Source organism: Canis lupus, chromosome 11, assembly GCF_048164855.1.
Source record: "Canis lupus baileyi chromosome 11, mCanLup2.hap1, whole genome shotgun sequence".
Taxonomy (NCBI): Eukaryota; Metazoa; Chordata; class Mammalia; order Carnivora; family Canidae; genus Canis; species Canis lupus.
The window spans coordinates 8160006-8184460 of record NC_132848.1 but is presented as its reverse complement, the minus strand read 5'-3'; the positions used below and the strand labels follow the sequence as shown (position 1 = coordinate 8184460).

Sequence of the window (24455 nt, the reverse complement as noted above, 5' to 3'; positions counted from 1 at the left end):
TGGAGGCTGCTTCTCCCTCTGCCTGTGTCTCTGCCTCTCTCTTCGCTCTCTCTGAATGAATAAATAAACAAATCTTTTTAAAAAAAGTATGATCTTTTAAAATGTACATCAATACATGATCTTTTAAAAATGTGTATCAGATCCAGTCACCCTCTATCCTAATGGTAACTGAAAACCCCTGGATGGCTTTCAATCACATTTATTTTTATTTTTTAAAGATCTTTATTTATTCATGAGAGACACAGAGAGGGGGAGAGAGAGGCAGAGACACAGGCAGAGGAAGAAGCAGGCTCCATGCAGGGAGCCCAACATGGGACTCAATCCTGGATCTCCAGGACCAGGCCCTTGGCCGAAGGCGGCGCTAAACCATGGAGCCACCCAGTCTGCCCCCTCAATCACATTTAGGATAAAACCTGAACTCCTAGCCCCAGTTGGCAAAACCCTCCATGATTTGCTTCCTCTCATCTCTGACTACTCTCCCCTCATCCACCCCATTCCAATCATAGAAATATTCCTCAAACACACTGAGATTATTCTAGTCCAAGAGCCTTTATGCCAGTTTTTCCTTCTGCTTGGCATATCCTCCCAATTGTTCTTTGCATAACTGCATGTTTCTTGTCATTTAGCTTGAGTTCTCCTCCTTCAGGGGAACTTTCCTGACCATTTAATCTACAGTAGCCCCTGCCTACTAATCTTTCCATCCCATCACTCTGCCACTTATCCTATCCCATTTTTTCCTTCCTCCTTTCCTTTCTTTCTCTCCCTTCTTTACTCATTTCTGTACTTCCACCCAAAACTTGTTGCAGAGTATAAACTCCATATGAGCAGAGTCCTTGTATGTCTTGATTACCACTACCTAGATAGCCCTTAAACTGTCCAGAGGACATAGCAGAAACACAGGGTTAATACATTTGTGTCCCTTTACACCCATGTGCACGCGCACGCGCACACACACACACTCTCTCTCTCTCTCTCTCTCTACTGGACTAACAGGATATACATGAGTCATGATTCAGCTATTACAGAGCAGATAAGTTAAGATAAGGCTTCAGAACTCAGGGCTGTAGAAACCAACCTGATGGGCAACCTCTCTGAGCCATCTAAGTCTAAGACAAATCCAGCAAGGGAAGGGAACATGTGATCATAGACTCCAAGAATGCAGTAGGCAGACATAGGGGCTGCCTTCCAACAAAAGCAGAAGTCATCATACTAGGGGCATTCTATACTAGGGAGAGAGGGAGAAGCAGGGTGGTAAGGAAGTGTCTGAATCTCACCTCAACACCACTCCACCCTGACCTGAAACTAGGTCATGTCATGTATTAAAGTCAACAGCTCTGACCATTATCAATCTGCTTTTCATTTTTTCATTCTCCTCTTATTTGAAACTTTAATAGAGTAGCATAAAAGAAGAGAGATTTATTCCCAGTCAAGCAATGACTGGAAAGAATTCAGAAATACCAAGAGTCAAGCAGGTAGGCAATATCAGAAAACACAAAAGCAGGAAAAATGATGTAAGAAAATATATTCAATATAGATTTCTTATAGATTTCTTTTCAACACTTTGAACCCATTAAATCTTGGGTCTTTTAAATTGTTCTCTTAGAACAGTATTTGAGGAGCATCGATCAGTTCTCCTCTTCAACTCCTGAAGCAGATAAGCACATCGCTCCTATTAAAAGAATCATTTTAGATATAGATTAAAGTCTTTCAGAAAATATGAGGTTAAGTCTCAGATAAGCTCTTCCTTTATTCCAATAGCTCAGGGGATATTTTCTGAAATGTTTTACTTATACTGTCTTATCAGATGCTCCAGGAAAAAAAGAGAGAGACCAGTTTTAAACAGTATTAAATATTTGAAAACTAAGTAAGCTTGCCAGTTTCTCATAATTTTTAAGTTGATAAAGAGTAAATAAGGACACTACTGAATATGAAAACTATTATTTTCTGAAGTTTTATTTTTTTATAAAATGCAAACACTCTAACCTTATACTTGTATTTTCCTCATAAATTCATTGACTTAAAATATGCTTCTAGAAAAGGGCAGCATTTTAGCAAAATGACCAATAACAAAAAAGAAGTGAGGCACCTGGCTGGCTTAGTTAATGTAGCATGCACCTCTTGATCTTGGAGTAGTGAGTTCAAGCCCCACATTGGGTGTAGAGATTTCTTAAAAATAAAATATTAAAAAGAATAATGATAAAAAAGAAGCATATTTATGGACATACTTGTACATTTCCATTCTTTTTAATTTGAGTCATTAAAATAAACACCTAAATATAAGAAGCAATGGTCAGTTTTTTAATAAAGAATACAAAGGAGGGGATCCCTGGGTGGCGCCATGGTTTGGCGCCTGCCTTTGGCCCAGGGCGCGATCCTGGAGACCCGGGATTGAATCCCACATCGGGCTCCCGGTGCATGGAGCCTGCTTCTCCTTCTGCCTGTGTCTCTGCCTCTCTTTCTCTCTCTCTGTGACTATCATAAATAAATTAAAAAAAAAAAGAATACAAAGGAATTCCAATAAATGATAGTGAACATCTAGTTTGACAAAAGCGAAACCTTTTAGTATCTATTCACTGTGTTATACTATTTTTCTCTTTCACTCTATCTGTATTTCTGTCATCTCTAAATAGATAATTATACCTATTCTGGAAATAAAGGCCAGATGTACTGGTGATATTAATATAAATTATTATTTTTCCCAGAATCCTCAATATTTAGAATGTTAATTAGCATATTTACATTCACCCAGGGGAAGGAATAAATATTTGGTTTGGATAGACTTTTTGTTTTTCTTTGCTTTCATTCTTATGGCTTTAACACAGGTGGAACAAAAACAGAATTGCTGTTTGTGAAGGGATCATCTGTTCCTCGTGTTTACTCCTCACCTTTAAAGTATAATCCAATCTTGCAGCCTCACAGCTTGTTATTGTGGAAACAGTTCTGATTTGGCCTCCTGATGTGTCATAAAACTACACTTTGTGCTGCACTAGGTCATATTTTTTAAAAGGTGGGAGGCATTATCTTTTTATAAGAGGTACTGCAAATGGAGAAATATGGCACACATAAGATTTACCTTGTGTAAGTCTTTTGGAGAAGATAGTAAATCATGCTAGACAGGAACTATGGAGTAATAGAGAACATGTAAGAGGATCATTATGGGTTAATCAGTGGAGAGTCATCCTAATTGTAGAGGATTCCACGTTATATTAATAATTGCAGGGGAAAGTCCTTCTTTTAAGATTTTATTTATTTATTTATTTGAGAGACAGAGAGCAAGAAAGAGAGCAAATGAGCAGGGGGAGGGAGAGAGGGAGAAGCAGACTCCCTGCTCAGCATGGGCTTGATCTGGGACCCTGAGATCGTAACCTGAGCTGAAGGCAGCCGCTTACCTGCTGATGGAGCCACCGAGGTGCCCCCTGTGGGGAAAAGTCTTTTAAAAGGAAGAGTTAGGGGGTCAAAAGAAGTCATCAAGATGAGAATGTCTGCAGCTAGACGGAGTTATAGCCTGGAGAGCCGGAAGCAGCTGTGAGATTGTATCGCAGAAAACTATATAGCAGAGTGGTGAAGGGTCCTTGTTCTAGACTAGAGTCAGAGAGCCTACATTGGAATCATGATCCGACAATTTTAGCTCTGTGAACTTGCCCAACCTATTAATCTCCCTGTCTTGTTCCTCCTCTGTATAAAAGGTATAATTAGACCTATGACATAGGTATAGGCTGTCAAGAGGGTTAATTAAGCTAAGGTATATAACGTGTCTAACAATGCCTGCCGTAGAGTAAGTAGTCCATAAATGTTATGATCTAGCCATAAATAAAGTCTACAAGACCCAGAGCAGTCATATGGTTTTTCCAAGTAACTGGTTAAAATATGTGTCCTTGACCCTGGGTTTCCACTCCTACAGGGTGGGATATACAAAGATTTGTTAAGACATACTCCCTGAAATTAAGGAGCTAGAGAATAGGGATGGTGTAACTGGGAAGAGTAAAGACTTTTGTTATAGAAACTAGGTTACAATTCCAGAACTGCTCCATAAAGCTATATGACCTGGGCGATATAAACTGGATTTTTCATAGTTTCAGCTTCTTTATTCATAAACTCTTTGAATAAGTTACTCTATGTCTCACATGCATATGGTGGCAGACACATTGTTAAGTAAGTCTTTGATGCATGATTTCTATGGTATAGAAGTAAAAATAAAATGGACTTTTCACATTAGGACAGTTACCTTTCATTTCTCCTCATCCCAAAAGGTGGGGGGAGGGGGGATTATGAGACATGCGGCCTGCCCACAACAATAAGGTTAATTTAAGCTTCGTTTTGAGACTATTTTCAGGATTGTAAAATCCCCTGAAGTAATAGGAAGTAGTCTCAGATGTCACAAAACAATGACCAGGACACACCAACCTCATATAAAGAGGCCTTTCTCAGAGAATGGAAGGGGAAAACCAGCCCAACATGTTGAACAAACACTGCCTTGCATGCAGCCTCTATTTGGCACCTGTACCTCACCTCTACCTCCAAGCGCCTCTTGGCAGGAGCTCCACAGCAAATGTCAAAGCTCTGTTATAGGGAAGTGGGTAGCAGTAAGATTTTAGATAAAGACTCAAAATACAAAACCCAAAAGAATTACTGAATAGTGATCCACTAGTTTGCAATTATCCATGGTAACTGGGAAATACATTGGCAAGTGACATTCAGATATAATTAGAAAAACCTTCAGTGTCAGTTATCCCCTTCTCCCCTCGAACATGTATAAGTGTTGCTAACAAGAAAAAAGTGCCGATTTTGGCTTTCACCTCCATTGTCATAGGCAAAAATTCAGTGAGTGGCAACAAGCAGAGAGCATGACTCGCAGAGAGCATGACTAAGTGCCCAGACTCAAGTCAGCACAACACTGGGGGTAACGGCTATATGTCGTAATTGGTCAGCTCGCTAACCAGAAAAGAGAAGATGACCCACAGAAGCTCAATCAGAATATCATTCTAGAGAGCAACTGCTCTTACTCTATCCTTTACATTTTGACCCATAGAGCATTTCTGGCTCTGTCCATTCTGCTCCCCACCCTACCACACCACCCTCAGCCCCACCCCAGGGCTCCAAAGGGTTTCTTAGAAACTATACCTCACATTAATGATGCTTATTTTTCACAACAGAAATCCAGATGAGCTGGAAATAATCCAGCACAGCTACTTTTCCAGCAACTGTAAGGGGCTCAGTATTTAACAGCTGTCGATAGCTCCCAGGAAGCAGTGCGTTAAGCCAATACTGTGGTACTTGACCCATTTCCCATTATTGCCAAGAGAAGTCATCCATCATTCCTTCACCTCACTAATGCCACCCTTACCTCTCACATAGCTAGTTTTCCTGGTCAGTGTTTATCCTCTTTAAGCCTGGATTCTGATCTCTACTATACTTAATCCTTAAAGGATTTTCAATTTATAAAGTGAAAGATTTCCAAATATCCACTGAAAAGAGGAAGATAATTAAAGGGAACTCACAAACCACAGGGCAAGTCATAAGTAGCATGCATCCTAGGCCTTCAAGGTACCCGGGTCATTTCCCTCTCTCAGGCTGAGGAAGGAGATACAGGGGAAAGCATATGGGTGGACTCATGGTCATCTAATAAAAGAAATTGAACAGCAAAACTAGTGAGCCATGGAATTTATGTATACTCTAAAATGAAAGGAACCTCAAAGATATTTTGAGTTGGAGAGATATAATGGGACAGGACCTCAAAAGTGTTTTGGTGGATTTCAGAATTTTGAAATTGTGCATGTGTGCATGTGTGTTGGAGACCTTGAACTTTATGTCTCCTTTTTGATGGATTATTCTAAAAATGCAGGGTCTTTATGTTTGAATGGTGACTAAGTATTGGCAGAGACTCAAAAAGCAAAGGCCTTCAATTTATAGGATTTTATTTCTAAGAAGCAAACGTGAAGTAGGTTATTTTGGGAATCGAGTCTGAGCAATTTTAATGTGGCATTGAAAAAGCTACAAAAGGAGAGCCTGGGTGGTTCAGACAATTAGGCATCTGACTCTTGATTTTGGCTCAGGTCATGATCTCAGGGTCATGAGATCAAGCCCCACATCAGGCTCTGCACTCAGTGTGGAGTCTGTTTAAGATTCTCTCTCTCCCTCGGCCCCCTCCCCAGCTCATGCTCTCTAAAATAAATAAATAAAATCATTTGGGGTATTTTTTAAGCTATATAAGGTTTTAAAGTTAGTATTTTCTATTTTTAAATATTCTTTTGCATTTTAGCTTTGACTACTACTTGTATTATCTGCCTACCAAGTAAACCACAAGTTTAAGAAGAAGTTAAACAATGTTTGTAGCCCTCAAAGATATCTCTAAGCAATTGCATTACCTCGTTTTCAAACATAGTGTGTTTGTGTACACATGTTCTGATATGCTATTAGCCCTTCCTAGGAACACGGACTTGGGTCTCTAAATATTACACCTGAACATACCATCCTGAGAGGCACGGTTGACTCATAGTTTTTCTTTTTTTTTTTTTATTCCCCCTGCTTGGCATTATGACTGTTGAGTAAATATTTACTGGATACTGAAACTAAAGTCAGTGCTGAAAAGCCTGTAGATGTCTGTGATTCTTGGAGATCCGCTTCTGTGTGTTGCTTTCTCTTAAAGAGGACACTAGTGCTTCTATCTCATGAAGAAGTCACTGCTCGTGACCATTGCTTTCCAGCTACAGTTGGGTTGCTTTAAGCTGTGCTTCCCTACCTTTTAAACCATTTTTACCTTCTTGGCTTTCAATGCCTTGAACTCATGGCAGGACCAGTAAGAAAGAAACCTGGGGACAAATTATACCAATACATGACTGCCCACCCTTAGCTTAGGGGTTGAAATATATACAAACTTCAAAGGGAATAGAGATAAGGAGGGAAAGTTTAGGGGAGAACCCAGGATAGAAGCATGAGGATGAGGGGCATATGGAATTGAGGGTGGCGTACGGTTCCTAAGGTGGAACTAGCATGATAAATCCAACCCAAAAAAGTTCATGAGGCATTTTATGTACATTATGTCACAGCAGTTGAGTGAAGTAGATAATATTTTTATCTGAGGGATGAGAAAAGGGGCTCAGAGAGGTTGGGTGATCTGTCCAACAGCTAGTACACACGCAGTAGATTATAGAACTTCTAACATCATTTTCATCGGACCAGGCCCACCACTTTTCCCCTGACCAACCTTCTAGACCATTCCTTTGCCCTCATGTATGTAGACTCCACAATTAATATATTCAACTAATATATTCAACTACTTAATAACGGATAAATATAATCACGGGAGGAGAAACTTTCTAGGTATCAAGCAAACTATCATTACTTGTTTTTCTCAACTATAAATTGTACATATGAACAATAAGCTCTGAGAGATAAGTAGGGTGTTAATACGTTGAGATCTCTTACAATGTCTATATAAATTGTTCGGAAGACAAACAACAAGAGCAGCAGCAACAATGATGCAGCCCAATTGCAAAGCCTCATCTGCATGCTTCAGACTCTACAGGAACCAGGACTCTCCTTGTTTTACCAATGAGAAGACGGAGGCACATCGAGTTTGCTAACCTGCTAGTCATAGGTGGTGGCACCTGGAGCACCTTGGTTCTGAGTCCTCTCTGGGCCAATGTGCCATATAACTTTAGGTATGGGTTTTGAAATAAATCAGCTCTAGGTGATTTTATTATCAGTTCAATGACTTTCCCTGTATATATTTTATTATGAATTTATTCCATTTTATATTATGCTTTTGAAGTTTTAATTGGTAAATTCTTGAAAAAATGACATCATTTTCATGACATCCCAAGAGTGTCACTTCCCTAATGATACTTAAAAATATTCATTGTAGGGCACCTCGGTGGCTCAGCGGTTAAGCACCTACCTTTAGCTCAGGTCATGATCCTGGGGACCTGGGATCAAGTCCCATATCGGGCTCCCCACAGGAAGCTTGCTTCTCCCTCTGCCTCAGTCTCTGCCTCTCTTTCTGTGCCTCTCATGAATAAATAAAATCCAATGAATACATATTTTTTAAAGATTTTATGTCTTTTCTTTCAGTTGCTAAAGTAAACATGACCCCAGTGTAAAAAGGAAACTAAAACATTACAGAAATATATGAGAGTTACAGTCCTGTGTAAATTCAGCCCCTCCCACACCACCAATAATCACTATTAACACCATCAACTCACTTAAAAGCATCTCAATTGTAATGAGCTCACTTAAACCTTGAGTCCCAGCAATGACAGAAGGTAGGCAGCACCCAGATGAAGTCCGTCAGTGCAGTGAGTAGGTCACCAAAAGCTTTTTTTCACTTCCATCCCTCAGCCTGTCCCAGGGTCCCCTGTGTGGCCTCCCGCTCAGGCTCAGGTAACAGGGGTGCCAGGGAACTTCCAGTGGTGGCTTTAATGACACAGACAGGAGAAAGAAAGGAGGCCAACGCAGGGCAGCTAAGGGGAGTAAAAGAAAGAGGAAAACGCAGGCAGACCTAGATGCTCTGATGCTCATCAGAGAGATCCAGAAACCATTCTCTTGTTGCTGGTCAACTGGCTCTGAAGACAACTGCAGAGGGGCAACTCGGTCATCTTTAGGCAAGGTTAAATTTATGCAACACATTTTAATCATCACCTACTCATCTATGCCAGGCACCGTGCTAGGTGCTGGGAACAGAAACAGAGCCGTGTAGACATGCGTCCTGACACATGATGCTTATGACACACTAGTGCAGAGAGATGTTCATTAATCACATTAATATAATGTCAAATTCAAACTGTGGTAGCTGTTAGGAAGGAACATCATATAATAATATTTGTAAAGGAACTCGTGTAGATGACTAAATCACTGTGTGCTACGAGTTGGGGGAAGTTCATTGTGACTTTAAAGACGAAGCTCACATCAGTTCTTTCCATGATTCAGGGAGGAAAGGGGAAAGCAGTGATCTCGTGATGCATGCAGTCCAGTTCGAGAAAAACCCGCCAGCTGTGTGACAGACTTAATTTTATGGATCCAGGGCCAAAAGCAATGCTGGGCACCGTTGTATTTGCCCAGCTTCCAGCTGCAGCTTTTGGTACTGATAAAGAGAGATGCAGAGAGGGATCAAAGGGTGGAAATCGCATGCAGCAAATAAGGTTTCCAACTGGCAAGTTAAGAGGCAGATGTGTTTTGCATAACATCAGAGAACAAGACCAAGCTGCTAGTACCGAAACAAGAGTTCTAGAAAGTGGTTGCTGCTATCAAAAACAAAGATAATAACAATGTGATATTCACAGCTTAGATCTGATAGAAAGAAATTTATGGAAGAGTGGTGGGCAAAATGGCCAACAATAAATCAAGTTCTCAAAATCCTATCAGGTGTTTACCTCTGCCCTAAAGAGAAAGAGCTTTCCAACAATAACTAAGAATCTATCAGTAACTGCTCACTTGGTTTGCTACAGGAAAATAAAAAGATTTCTATGTACTGAAATATTCACTGCAAAGAAAGGTCTTTGGCCTTATTTCAGAGTTTCCAGCTCTCTCCCTGGTGGAGACCTTGCTGCTTCTTTTTTTTTTTTTCATCTTCTTCCTTTTTCTTTCCCCATTTTGGCCTCCTTCCCCTTGCTCTAAATATCCATGAACACTAGAAATAAAATGTAAAGACATTTGATCTAGCTTTTTAAATGCATACTAAAATTTTAGATTTTTAAAGAGACCTAATTGCAAACTTGGGACTTGTTCATTCTGCTAATTTTTTAACAGGTGTGGAGATTGAGTCTCACGGGAATTACCAACCATCACCCAACTAAAGGAGTAAGAGCAGAATTTAAAAATAATCTAAACTTTAAAAAAATAATCTAAAATTGTTTTTAAAATCTAAAATTTTTATCTCCCCATGATATTTGCATTCCCTATTACTATGGGTAAATTATCCAATAAATACTGATTGGTACCTGGATAACTGTACAAGATTTGACATGGGACAGACCGTAAGTTTACTGGAGCTTAAGAAGGAGATCACTGAGTGGTCACGGAAAGGGGAGGCCTAGAGGGAGCAGGAAGAGATGAGAAAGATAACACAGTCAGCTCAAGAGAGTAAGGCTGTGCCTCTCTTTCACTGATCTGGGCTGTACAGCACACATATTCTAGCATGCAGTACACTTTTAATCCATGTTGTTTGAATGGATAAACAGACAATGAAGAGATTGAGCATGAAAAAAAACCACACGATATCAGCAGAGTCAGGGAGTTGGGAATGTGCATCCTATTTAGGAGAATTGCAAATAGACCAATGCAGTACAGAGCTGGAATAAAGATAGTGGGAGGGAAGCTGGAAACATTGGTGCCCTTCCTCTGTTCGGAAGTATGGAGTATCCTTGTTTGGCTTCTATTACACATTGCACGATGAATGATGTTTTACTCGTCTGTCCTCCCCTCTACAAGATGAGAAAACTTTGCTTTGAAGGCAAGGACCATGATCTCCATCTGCATGCCCAAAGTTTAGCACAGGGAATGGGCCAGCAAAATGTCAACTTATATTGAATGAATGAATTCATGAATCAGTTTATATTATCTTGTATAATGCTCACAATAATGGTGCACTTGATGTCAGTCTAAGCAGTTTGGATCTCATCTTAAAGGCAACGAGTAGTCAATATGTTTGTTCGGTTGGTGCATAATAGGACGTAAATGCTAAGGATCGAAAGGCTAATGTCATCCTGTAGGTAAGAGTTGGTGGGCTGGAATGATGGCAGTGGACTTGGACAGGAGCAAACCCATGAATGCAAAAAATATTACATATAACCCCAAATATGCATTGAAATGGATACCATGCTCCAAAAACCATTAATATTCTTGTTCTATTTATGTTTCCAGATACCACCTACGTTATAAAAATAGTCCATCTATTTTGAGTTCAAAATATTCTTGGCTCTTACTTTTTATTGTCTAAAAACTTTTACTTTCTGTATAATTATCTAGGGCATTTTTAAACCATGTTCCCTCATATCCTTGAAATCTGACAAGTACACCACAATTTTGTTTAGAAGAACAAAGAAAAGAACCTTACTACTTAACTTGATAATTTCCATTGATTCTGTCAACAGGACCTTCAACAGACAATGAGAAAACAGTAAATCAGGTCAACATTGTTTTTTAGAGTTCCAGCCTTAATTCATCTTAAAATTTTGATATAGAAATAAAAGAATGCTGCGCCACCCAGGGATCCCAAGAATGCTATTTTAAAATAGTATTTAGACACAGATCACAAACATCCAGTTTTTTTTTTAAGAGCCTTAATTGGAGTGGGTTTTTAAGGGCTTACACAATATTTATTTTGCCCTTGACTAGAAGTATTTCCATGACACAACAACCATCTGGTTCTAAAGCAAATCTAAATGCAATTATCAAGGTTTAGAGAACAAAAATTATGTAAAACTATTGATCTTTTGTATACGTGGTACTTTCCAGAGTTAATACGTTCTAGTTGACATGTTTGGAGTTAACATGCTCCTAATACTTATCAAGCATTGAGAATAAAGAGCTTTTCTTGCCAGCTAATATTTATTAAGCATTTATTTATATGCCAGGGAGTGAATTAAACATTTTATGTAATTAATTGTATTTAATCTCAGAATGCCTTTGTGAAATCAGCATTATGATCCCCATTCTGTAGGTGGAAAATGAGGCTTGACAAAAATCAAGGGACTTGCCTAAAGTCACACACCTATAGCTGATGCAGACAGCATGGGATAGAACATGAAGCTAAGAACCCAAAAACCTGAGTTAGAATAGGGTTCCACTCATAACAGCTGTGGGTCCCTGGCCAATTCACTCACTTCCTGAGTCTTGGCTTTATTTTAAAACTGCAGACAATATAGAATAGTGGTTAGAGCATGAACTGTGGAGCCAGACTGCCTGGGTCTGAATCCAAGTGCTACCATTTATCGATTGTGTAACCTTGGATAACCTAACCCCATACTTGAATTTCCTCACCTGTAGAAGGTGGATAATGATGATATTAATAAAAACTACCTCAAAGGACTGATATATAATTAAATGAGTTAATAAAATGCTTAGGACTGTGTGCCTGGCATATATATATATATATTTATATTTATATTTATATTTATATTTATATATTTATTTATTTATATATAAATATATTTATATAAAATAAAAATGAAATTCTGAAAAAAACTAGCTAGCTTATTTGGGCATTATCTAACACTTATAGGCATTTAACAATTTCCACAAAGCGTTGATAGCAGTATGGCTTTTACTCATGTCTTTTATTACGTCTTGATTTCATTGTCATTGAATCTTAATGTTAACTTTTCTGACTCATATTCAATGAATATTTATTGCTATGGTGCTTTCATGTTTCCTTTATGTATTTTATAGCAATCCTGGGAGGTATAGGTCTATATATATAGATACATATATTGTGTGTGTATGTGTGTGTGTGTGTGTGTGTGTGTGTGTGTGTGTGTGTGGTACTGGCTGTCTGATTCTGAAGGCAGAGGTCAGCTCAGTCTGACAATGGGTGATTTGGCACTCAGTGCACAGATACTCAGATTTCCACATAGATATGGTAAACTGACAGAGCACCTGGGTCCTTCTAAATCTTCAGGATCCAGATGTTGCCTCATTTCCATTTCTCCCACATGGGGGAATATATCTCCAGAACACTGAGAATGAAGAATAGGATCCTTCCCCAGAAAATAGGATCCCAGAGGTATGCATCTCATATGTGGAATTTGTGTGCAGTTGCTAGTAATAGAGGTTCAGAAAACTGTGGCTTAAACTACTTCCTGGCAAGGAGTCCAGAGGTAGCCCTCCAGGGCAGATACTACAGGATCATTAAGTCCTCAGGGACTCATCTGCTTAACTGTGCTAAGTGTGGAGAGAAAGAACTATGAGTATATTGGGAGTCATCAGTGAGAGAACCCCAGATTCAAGCTTCAACCATCTTCAATCCTTCAACTTTGGCTTATTAGCTCAGGTGAGGTCCAAAGGGTTCATATCAAAATGGGGCTTTGAGCATCTCCTGGATTTATTCCACTAGGACAGTTTATTCTAGTCCAAACTCTGAGCATTCAACAAAAATAAGCTTGCAAAATCAAGAGACCTGCTGAAACTAATAGTTGACAGCTTCCTCTTGCTATAGCTCTTTGAAGTCTGCTTAAATTTAGTAATGAAGTTTCAGTAGTTGCCAAGCTAAGGATGAGGCCCTAGAATTTAATAGTGGAATAAAGGCTTCAATTTATTGATCACAAGCTTCTGTGTGCCTGACACTTTAGATGCTTTAGTTCTAACATTGAATGTTTACAACAGCTCTGCAAGGTAGGAATGATTCATTCCATTTTCTAGATTAAGAAAATTAGATTCAGAGAGGTTAAATGATGAATCCCAAATCACAGTGCTAATAAACACTAGAATCATTATTCAGATCTAGTCTTTAGTTTAAAATGTGTGTGGAGACGTTTCCTATTACTTGCCAGGATATCAAGATGCCACTCCTTGCCTTCCTAGTTGAACCTCTGCCATCAGAAGGCTAATGCCACCCCTGAATTCTCTTTCATATCTTAATCTAAAGGATGGATCTAGAGACAGATCCAGTATCATTTCAAGCATTTTGTTTATTCGTGCTTATCTACCTAGCACAAATACATATACAAAAGCTAATCTGCGAGATGCCTGGGTGGATCAGCGGTTGAGCATCTGCCTTTGGCTCAGGGAATGATCCTGGAGTCCCAGGATCGAGTCCCACATCAGGGTCCCTGCAGGGAGCCTGCTTCTCCCTCTGCCTGTGTCTCTGCCTCTCTGTGTCTCTCATGAATAAATAAATAAAATCTTAAAAAAAAAAAAGCTAATCTGTTGGCACCAAGTCCTTATGCTTTCCTTGGCTATATATTCCTTATATCAATCTACTTAGTTCATACTCAAGCATAGAAAAATCCCTTCACCAAGTTGAAAGGAAGTCTGCTACCTAGAGAAAAAAAGTCACTAATAATAATATATTATTATTTATATTATCTATATTTGTATTATATTACTAATAGGGTTTCAATGTCAGAGCACTCAGTGCATTCATTCAGTAAGCATGTAGGAAGACTGGCCTCCCTAGGTGAGGTGAAAGAACCACCTGTGGCTACAGGAGGGGCTGGGGCTTAGCTAGAAACCTGGCCTGGTAAGAGTCTTGGGCATCCTAAACATGTCTAGGTCCAGATGAAATAAAAACAACAGGAATAAACTAGGGCTTGGGCAAGTATCACTGCTGAACAAACTGGTGGGAAGAAGAGGCAACCAGATGCTAAGTCTTAACCACCCAAAGGCAAGGAAGAAACAGGATGACAGGCAGGGTCAGGAAGGGCTTTGTGGTGGGGAATTGGAGCATCTACTTAAGAACACCTCCCCCCTTGCCTTGGGTTCTCACTTCAGGGACTAGATAGATGTTCTTGACTTATTTTCCTTGCATCCTCTGTCTTGTCCTTCTATACCAATGCTTCAAGAAGATTGATTTTTTTTAAAGCTTAACCAGTCACTTATGCATTTTTATTTGGTAATGTTTCTATCAGTACAGTACACTAAAACTAAATTTTGGAGACCCTGGATATCATTAGTTTGGATACCTTTAGTTTATTATAAAAGAGAGACAAAAAATTATTTACATGATGAAAGACTTCGCAACTCCACTGGAATGGGCAGCTTCACTTGATGCCATTTCAATAATGATTTATTTCAATCTATATACTTTCTGAGTCTCTAAATAATAATCCTTATAATGTAGAACTATTTTGGTGCCTCCATATTCTGAAAGAAAAACTTTATCTTCAACTTTCATGCTAACTGGTTGAATCCTTCCACTCTTTCCTCTAGAGCCTGATCCAATAGCTATTACTGTTACTTGCAATACTTTGCCTTGAGATTTTTCTGGAAGCATAATGCTTGGTTATAGGTTCAGCTGCACTCAGTTAAAGAGGGGAAGAAACTTTCTAAACACCTGTCCTGTTGTGGCTCCAGCACCCCCTCACCCAGTTGGTACTTGCTCTGATGCTCTGGAGCTGCTGCAGCAGGAGACCTGCAGTCCAACCCCTCGGCCATGTCAACCAAGACTGATTAATGGCTCTCCTAATTTCCAGCTCCTCCTTCTGCACCTTTGCTTCCTCAGCTTCTCCTTCCATTACGTAGGTTCTAAATCCTGTAACACATCTCTCATTCCATGGTGGTTGTGCTTCACTGACTAGTAAATGTCTTTCAGTCTGAATGGGCCCTCGTTCATCTAGGAAGTAGCTATGAACCAGGTCTGTCTCAGCATCCCTCCTATATCCATAGGGAGGAAGGAAAATGCAGATGGCTGGAAAGAAGCTGAATTTCCCAAGTCACTGAAGTAGATATTCTTGGAGTCATCCTCTAGCACACATAGAACTCCCACAATAGAGTATTCTAACTTTATTTCACTCCTTGCCTTTCCTAGGTCCCTTGACTCTCCTACGCTGGATAAACAGAATCCGCCTTGATTTTCTCCAGCAAGCAAGCACAGGCATGTAAAGTTTGAAGAAGAGAAATGCTCTAATGGCAAGGGAGAGTGTTAAAATAAGAAGAAAATTGGTAGTTTACTTGTCAGGACTCATTGCAAGTAATACTAAGTGACCCAATTCAAGTTAAATTAAACAAAATTGGTAATTTATTATTTAATAAATTTGGCAAATCTAATGGTGATCCTACTTGAAGCCTTGCTGGAACTGGGGGTTCGGTCTCTTGTCATTTCTTTTTTTTTTTTTTTTTTTCTTCAGAGAGAGAGGGATAGCAGGGGTGGGGGCAGAGAGAGAGGGAGAGAGAAAATCTTAAGCAGTCTCCACATCCAGCATGGAACCCGACGTGAAGCTCACTCTTATGACCCCAAGATCATGACCTGAGCTGAAATCAAGATTTGGGCACTTAACAGTCTGAGCCACCCAGGCATTCCTCTCATCATTTCTTGATATTGTTTCTTGAGAAGAATTGGCTTAACTCTCAAGTAGGCATTCTCATGGTGGTGGAAAAGATGGTTATGGATACATATCCTATAACTTAACTGCTACTATATATAAAAAAAAGAATCCAGCTGGCTTTGACATAAACATTCAAAGAATGACTTTGATTGATATAGGTTGGGTTTCATGCAAGTTGCTAAAACACTCATCCAGGCTCATAAAAGTGGGGTATATTTTTTGGCTAAAACTGATTCATGCATGATATTTGCCAGAGTTATGCTAAACTTCCACAGTAAAAAAGATTCAGAAATAATTCAGTGCCTTCAAGAATATAGAGATACATACTTCACTCTCATGTTTCAGCCTGATGTGATATTCCACATCAGAGGCACTCTGCTCCATGGAGTCATTCAGGGATCTAAGTTTCTTTTATTTTGTTTCTCCACTAGCTCCTAGAGTGTGCATGATCAAACCTGAGTGACAAGCACATCCATGTTCCAGCTTCTGGGAAGGGGAACAAGAGCATGGAAGAAGCATGCTCCTATCTTCAGGCCTTAGCTCAGAATTTGTATGCCCCACTTTTGCCCACAATCCATTGGTACAACTTTAGTTGTATGGCCACTCCTAAAGGCAAGAGAAGCAGGGAAATGCAGTCTAGCTATGTGCCCAGAAAGAAAGTGAAAATGCACAATGACAGTCTTTACCACAGGGCCCAACTGTGGCTAGGAAGAGGAGATGTCACATTCAATCTATATAGAATAAATTCTTCCATGGAAAAGAAGATTCTGATAGAATAAAAGGAATAGTTGTTGTTCAGGGGAAAACAAAAACAAAAACCGATGTCCCCTACAGATAGGTATTAGAATGGTGCATCTAAGGACATGCTGAAGCCCAGCGTGATCAAATGAGCAGGTGCTGGAGTCCGGCAATATCTAGCGAACCAGAAGAGCATTTTTGAAGGTATATGCCACAGAACCCATGTAGAACAGCAGTAAAGCATTCTGTTATTCTTAAAAAAGAAGACTTCTGGTCAACTGAGTTTGGAAAACACTGGGTTAGGCAAAGCAAAGCAAATCTCTTGACTGTAAAAGTTCTGAGTGTTTAATATGCTAATCTCCAAGTTGACGACATTTGCCAAGTTCATGAGAGCTCATGGAGGATGTCAAGGGACTATTTATTGTCCTGAGGAACAAACTATAGGAAAGTCTGCAGCAGTGTCAGCACTTTAGGGCCTAGGGCAGGACCACCCCTACAAGGTTGGTCTGCAAGGGCAGCAAGCCTCAGGGTGCCTGGAGAACTTTCTCTTTAACCATTGAAAAATTAGTATCTGAGGTCAGCCCGGGTGGCCCAGTGGTTTAGTGCCGCCTTCAGCCCGGGGTGTGATCCTGGAGACCTGGGATCGAGTCCCACATCAGGCTCCCTGCATGGAGCCTGCTTCTCCCTCTGCTTGTGTCTCTGCCTCTCCCTTTCTCTGTGTGTCTATCATGAATAAATAAATATCTTAAAAAAAAGAAAAAAGAAAAAGAAAAATTACTATCTGAATTGAAGTTTACACTCTAAGTATAAAACACTGGATTTCAAAGACTTAGTACCAAAAAAAACAAACAAACAAAAAAACAAAGAAAAACAAAGACTTAGCACCAAAAAAGTATACAATACCTTATTAATTTTTTTATTGATTGCATGTTGAAATAAAAATGTTTTAGGTATATCGGTTTAAATAAAATTATTAAAATTAATCTTTTTTAATATTTTATTTATTTATTCATGAGAGACACAGAGAGAGAGAAAGAGGCAGAGACAGAGGGAGAAGCAGGCTCCATGCAGGGAGCCTGATGTGGGACTCGATCCCGGGTCTCCAGGATCAGGCCCTAGGCTGAAGGCGGTGCCAAACCGCTGAGCCACCCGGGCTGCCCTAAAATTAATCTTATTGGGGCTTTTTTACTTATTTTATTGGGACTACTAGAAAATGTAGTTTCATATGTAGCTCACATTACATTTCTGTGCTGCTTTAACATCTTATAAGATCAATCCCCAAAACCAGACTTCCCCGGGTAATTATGTTTTCAGATGCCCTCCAGAGTATTATAATAAAGCAAGCATAACAGCAGGCTTTGGGGAAGAGTTAAAAAAAAAAAAAAAAAGGAAAGCCAATTAGAAAATCCATTAATTAGCATACTTCTGAACTTAAGGCATTTGTTTGAATCCATTTTGCCTCTGCCTTCCTCATATAAATTAGTATCTGTCAATAAAAGCTAATGGGTTTGAACTTTACAAGAATGCATAAAATTTGCATGCTTGTGACTTTTCTAATGGTAAGACAAGATCAAACAAATTTTCACCCAAAGAAAGGCAGCTAAATCAAGATCTAAAATACTTATTAAGTTAGAAAGTGATTGCCCGTCAGGCTAAATCTCCAAACAGCCCTTTATTTATTCTGCTTATTTCTATATTTAGACATCAGCCACATCTTATCTTTAGCTTTAGCAATTACAATAATTCAAGAAAGAAATCAAGGAGGTTGGAGAGGTATATTTTGTATAAAGTTTACTTGTGAGCCTGACATTAAATATAATAAGTATGTGTTGAGGAACTGCTCTGTGCCAACATTTTTGGAACCTTCTAGGGTAAATGCACCCCTGTGCCTGTGTGCATGCTTGTATTTGTAGCCATGTGTGTGGTACATGGTTCAGTCCCTTCTTCATCACTAGCTGATTGGACAAGAGTTTACATCTGACCAAAGCTATACCAATCAGAATCTCTTCTTGGAATTTAGAATTGGAACATAGAAGCTGGACTTCACTTGGTTTCGGATGAGTGCTAGAGCTAGGAAACCAGGCAAAGCAGAAGCTGGGATGAACAGGTGCAGCCCATAGCATCCTAAAGTAATCTACAATAACATCAAGGGAAAAGAATGAAAATGTGCCAAAAGGAGAGCCAAGATATCAAATATCCTAGGAAACATAGAGAAAATTGGGATTTGAACGATTTTTTTTTTAGTTCTTGGGGTCCCAGTGTCTTATGACATCTCTCTATAATTATTACTCTACGATTATTCAGGTTACCTTCAGACATTCAATAACTTCCTACTTATTCATTCATTCATTCATTTTTTGTTTCTGACCTAAACTAGTTCATATGAGTTTCTGTCTTAAGAACAAAACTGATCCTTGCTTTAGTTAGCCAAACATTGGGACTTGCTGTGCATTATGAAATTATTTAATAGGAAATTAGTGAATGCATTAATTATAGAATATAAATAAATATTAATAAAATGATATAATACAGTACCCTCAAAGAAAAAGCTGAGTGATTACCTAGAATATTTTCTATTAAATTCAAACAAATATATTGGTAGTCCTGCAACTCCTATTAATATATTAAAAGTAGTGACAGGAGGAAATTTAAAAAAAAAAAAAACAGTAGGAAAAAAGTAAAAGAGGAAGAAACAAGTCAGCTCTTGACTTTTTTAAGCTTTTTCCTTCCTCAATGTCTACTCCTCACCCTTTGTTTTCATAAGATCCTCCAACAAAAACCAAACTAGATAAGGATCTGAGATGTAGGAATGTATGAATTAGACAGCTGTAAGCATCTAATAAGAGCCCAACATTATGTAAGTTTGTTGGGAGAATCAGCAGGAAAAAAGCACTGAAACCGACAGGGAGGGGCTACAATTAAGGTAACACCAACAACAGAGTCATTACTTGGACCTCAAAAATTAATTTCCTTGCATCAGAGTCTCAGAAAAAGGTTAGGTGTGATAGTATTCTTCACTAGAGCGAGGAGAAATGTGTACTCCAGATAGAATCAGATCCATAACAAATGGAATATGTGGGGGCATCTGGGTGGCTCCGTCGGTTAAGCCTTCAGCTTAGGTCATGATCCCAGGATGCTGGGATTAAGCCCCAGTCAGCTCCCTGCTCAGCAAGGAAAGAGGCCCAGGGAGTGGATGGTTGCTCAAAAGGATCATCTAGTCCAACTCATTAATTTTAAAGACTAAGTTACTAAGGCCAGAGAAGTTCTATAATTTGATCAATGCCACACAGCTAGTAGCAGAGTTATGACTAAGATCCAAAGGTTTAATTTCTCAGTAGGGGGCTTTCCACATATAAATTCTTTCCAATTCTGCACATACCAACATTTTCACTATCCCCAAAAATAGACCAGAGACTTTTATCTCTCCAGGTATAGAGAGAACTAAAGAAAAAAAAAAAATAAAAGATTTGAAGATTGGATTGGTCAAAGGAAGTTTCATCAAGAAAATGGAATTAGATCTGAATTTTTGAAAAATAAGTATGCTTTAAGAAGAAAAAAGAAGGGAACAGATTCCCACTGAGAATGGAGGTATGGAAGCACATGTCTTGCAACAGGATGAAGGTGGGGGGGGTGGGGAGAGAGACAGAGAGAAAGGGCGCTGCTACAGTCTTAGCCTTCATGTTACAAATGATGCTAAGAACTCCTCTTCATGGGTATTCTCTACCAACCTCCACCCATATAGCTCAATAACCATTTATTTTGACTACTTGAGAGGCAGAAATACCAGTGATTCACATTGCTTGACCACCAAAATCTAGTCAGAATTTTAAGAAATGGAAACTTTGCCCCATAGGAGTCTTGTTGAAATGCAGTAATGTTGCATGCTTTTCATAGTCTTCATATTTTAAGAGCCTCAGAAAATGATTCATAACCCAATAGTTTGTACTGATGTTTGGCATCTTCTAGAACCACAACTCCCTATCTGGTCTTTTCTCCTCTCTCTGGCTGCTCTGTCCCTTTATTCTTCTCAAACATTTTCCTAAAGAAGTAATTCAGATATTTTCCCCTCTTTCTTTCTAAAAATAGTTATGCTTTATCAAAGTAATATGTGGACATCATTTTAAGTGTCAAACAGTAAAACTGGGACGATAATGATAAACAGCAGTCCCCCACCTCACACCCTCCCACACACGTCCTGCTTCGCTCACACTCAAAACCTAATTTCCCCTTTTGAAGCATAAAAACAGCACCTTCGAAGGAGTGATGTGCATAGACATTGGAATAAGACACTAGTAGCTTTTCCTGCTTTACGAATTTTCTCTTTACCACGTATCACTGTCCAACACACTAAATATTATACTTTGTTATGTTTATTTTTGGTCTTTCTCCTTAAAATGGAAGCTCCATCACAGCAAGGATTGTCGGTTTTGGATTTCTGCTGTTTCTCAGGTGCTCAGAGCAGTGCCTACATACAGAGGAACTGAGTATCGGTAGAGGTCATATGTTACAGTTCTCTGTGTTGTAAGACTGAGAGACTGTGCACAAAAACCCTGAGGTTGTCCGTGTTGAATGGTGAGTCCTGATCTAGAACATGAGTCCTAAATCCCAAAGCTATTCCCCCTCCTTCCACTGTACTGGGATATTTTCCACCATTTGGTTTAGAAATTTCAACATAAATATCATTTAACAACAGGAGAAATCAGCTGTAGTCAGAAAATGAGTAACATTTTCCCTCACATTGGCCCTGTTCATACACTTAAATTGGTGTTTCCTACTTGTACAATTGTATTAAAAGAAACACACGGGATGATCACATTATATGTGATCAACATTATATGTAAGAACAGAAATTGGGAAATCCCAAATGTTCATCAATAGAAGACTGCTGGGGCACGTGGGTGGCTCAGCCGGTTAAGCATCCCTGACTCTAGGCTTTGGCTCAAGTCATGATCTCAGGGTCATGAGATCCCAGCCCCACATGGGATCCCTCTCCCCTCCCTCTCACTCCCCCTTTGCCCACTCATGCATGCATGATTGAGTGCACACTCTCTCTCTCTCAAATAAATGAATAAATAAAGTCTTTTAAAAAGATATAGAAGAATAGTTAAATTCTTGGTGTGTGTCCAATGGTTATAGTTCAGCAGATGTGAAAAAGATCTATGCATAAGGACTGACTCGGAAAGCACATCTCTACAATATAGATAGATCATGCTCTACAATTTCTTATCCACAATTCCAAAATCCAAAACATTCTAGAAACTAAGTTTGTTTTTGTTTTTTAACTTCAGTGGCAAAACCAAACCAATCGTAAACTCACTTGACAGCAAATATTTACCTGTCCTGACATGAAAATAGGTAAGACTTAATTGATCTCATACAGCATGAATAGAATATTCAGACCTTCCAGTGCAAAACACAATTTAACGTGTTTGTTATGAAGTATTGCCTCCGATCACACCAGCTACGTGATACTCGGTGTGCATACCACACCACTACTCTAAAATCCAAAAGATTCTGAACTCAAATTCAGATGACCCAAAGGCTCTCAATGAGGAATATGGCCTATACTAAGTGAACAAACAAGATGCAGACTAGTGTCTGTGGGATGATCCAATATGTGTAAGTTAAAAAAACCCACACAATGGTTTATGCCTGGAAATTCTGAAAAGAGTACATATTTGGAATAAAAAAAGGAATGCACATTGATTCTGCCTAAGGAATGGGACAGAAGGAAGCGCTAAGTGACTCTACCATAATAACCGACTCATCTCCTGGGGCTGGTGCAGGAGGGAGCTCCTAGGTCTTTCTCTGCAGCACAGCCTCGAGATGATTCTACACCAAGCACCCTGCATCCCTGTGCGAGTCCACTGAAGTTTGCATGCTGTAGTGACGGCAGCTGATGACCCATCTTAAGTCCCATCCCTGGGGGTGGGGGCAGGGTGGAAAGTGAGATGAAATCTCCTTTGACTGGCAATACAGATGGCATCTCCTCAAAGGAGGCAGTGCTGAGACTCTCACAGGGGGAGGGGAATGATCTTCTGGGCAGACAACTAATGTTGTCAGCAGCACAAGGAACAGGACCTGACCTGACCTGACTGTAGATGTGCACTAGCTACATGCCTCCTAGTAACTGAGTCAATGTCGTAAACCCCTGGGCCCTGTGCTCTCCTGCGGAAGGAGAGAGACCTCTATGTTCTCACAGCCCTAACAATTCGCTGACGGACACAATAGCTCTCAGACTCGAAAGTGCATACAAGTCACCAAGGGATCTTGTATAAAATACAGATTCTGATTCAGCAGGTCTGGAGTGGCCTGTACAAGCTCCCAGGTGATGCCAGAGTTGCTGGTCAACCAGACCACACTTTGAGTAGCAAGCAAGGTCCCAGCACACTGCTCTGGCTTGCCGATTAGAAGATGCTAAGACAAAGTTAGGAAAATTTGAGGCTTGAATTACTTGATAGTGATCTGCTGACCAAAACTTCCTTTGTGGCACAGTTTATTGCACACGTTGAAAGTATAGATACAGCCAGTAATGGAGTCTGTCCTTTGTGAAGGCAAGCAGCCTTCGATTTAAGTAATAATCTAATCATTAATCAATAAACCAAGAGTTTTCCATATATTAATACTCCAAAGTATATAACCTAAAAGCTTTACCATGAAATATATTAGGTACTTAAGAAACAAATGATTCTAACTTTGGCTTAGAGCTGGTATAAACAATAATCACTTTTCAAGGTTTTCATGATTCATCTAAACTTCAGAGACTTTTTTTTTGAGATGCAGACCAATCCATTGTTTGATAATACCAGGCCATTAACCAACAGCATTTAGCTTGGGAGGCCCCTGAGGAAGACCTAAATGTTCATATATGGCTGTTCAGATGGGTTTCAATAAATAATTATAATGCAACTAAGGGACCTAAAAGTGACTTGAATACAGAACTAAAAGAATCACAATCAGTTTGTTTATCTAAGGTTGTGCCTACTTTAAGAAACCAAATCCCCTCTGATAGGTTTATTGGTGTTTAGTCTACATTAGGTATAATTTTAGAAGTCAAGTACTCTCACGCCAGACATTTTCCAAATTACACTTTCAGACTAGAAGCCACATCAGAAACCTGAGTTGATTGCGACATTAATTACCCCCCAATCAAACACTCCCCCCTCTGCCAGTTTTCTTCCATTCTGTGTCCTCTCACTAGCATTAAACTGCCATGCCTTGGGGACACAGGAGGCTGGGAGAGCCAAATAAGATAATTACCTGAAAATTATTGAATAGGATAGTGTTCTGGACATTTCAAGTTATAATTCCCTTCAAAGACATGAAGCAGTTGGGAAAAAAATGTTTTAAATCCTCACAAGGCAGCATTTTGTCCTAAGCACATAGCTTAAAACCTCAGGCACCCTGGGATCTTAGACAGTGAGGGCCAAGAAATAACTATAAGGGAAGGGCTTCTAAGTAATAAGACAAAAATAAATAAATGAATAAATATTTAATATGACAAGTGGTAACAAGGAACATCTGGAAGCACTCAGCCCAGCAGGCAGGCAAGCTTTTCCCACTTAAAGCCAGGGAGTGGACAAATTCTCATTGGTTACAGCAGGCCTTTCCAGAAAGCTATCATCGTATGGATGGCAATCCAGTGGAGTTGGTCTAGAGAAGAAGTGTACCCCCTGTGGGTGAAGAGTGGACACTTGAGATTTACTCAGAAACTTTCAAGTATATAATTGTTAACTATAA

General features: G+C 39.5%; 2 long non-coding RNA genes across 2 annotated transcripts in view; one reads left to right on the top strand and one right to left on the bottom strand.

Annotated features, from left to right (window-relative positions):
• LOC140642127 (uncharacterized) overlaps window positions 1–24455 on the bottom strand; it is a 57229-nt gene that overhangs the window by 8607 nt on the left and 24167 nt on the right. The gene's annotated exons all lie outside the window — the stretch shown is intronic.
• LOC140642126 (uncharacterized) overlaps window positions 18757–24455 on the top strand; it is a 34255-nt gene continuing 28556 nt past the window's right edge. The window contains exons 1-2 of the long non-coding RNA XR_012038679.1: window positions 18757–18822; window positions 20145–20303. This is a non-coding gene — a long non-coding RNA (uncharacterized lncRNA). The remainder of the gene's footprint in view (window positions 18823–20144; window positions 20304–24455) is intronic.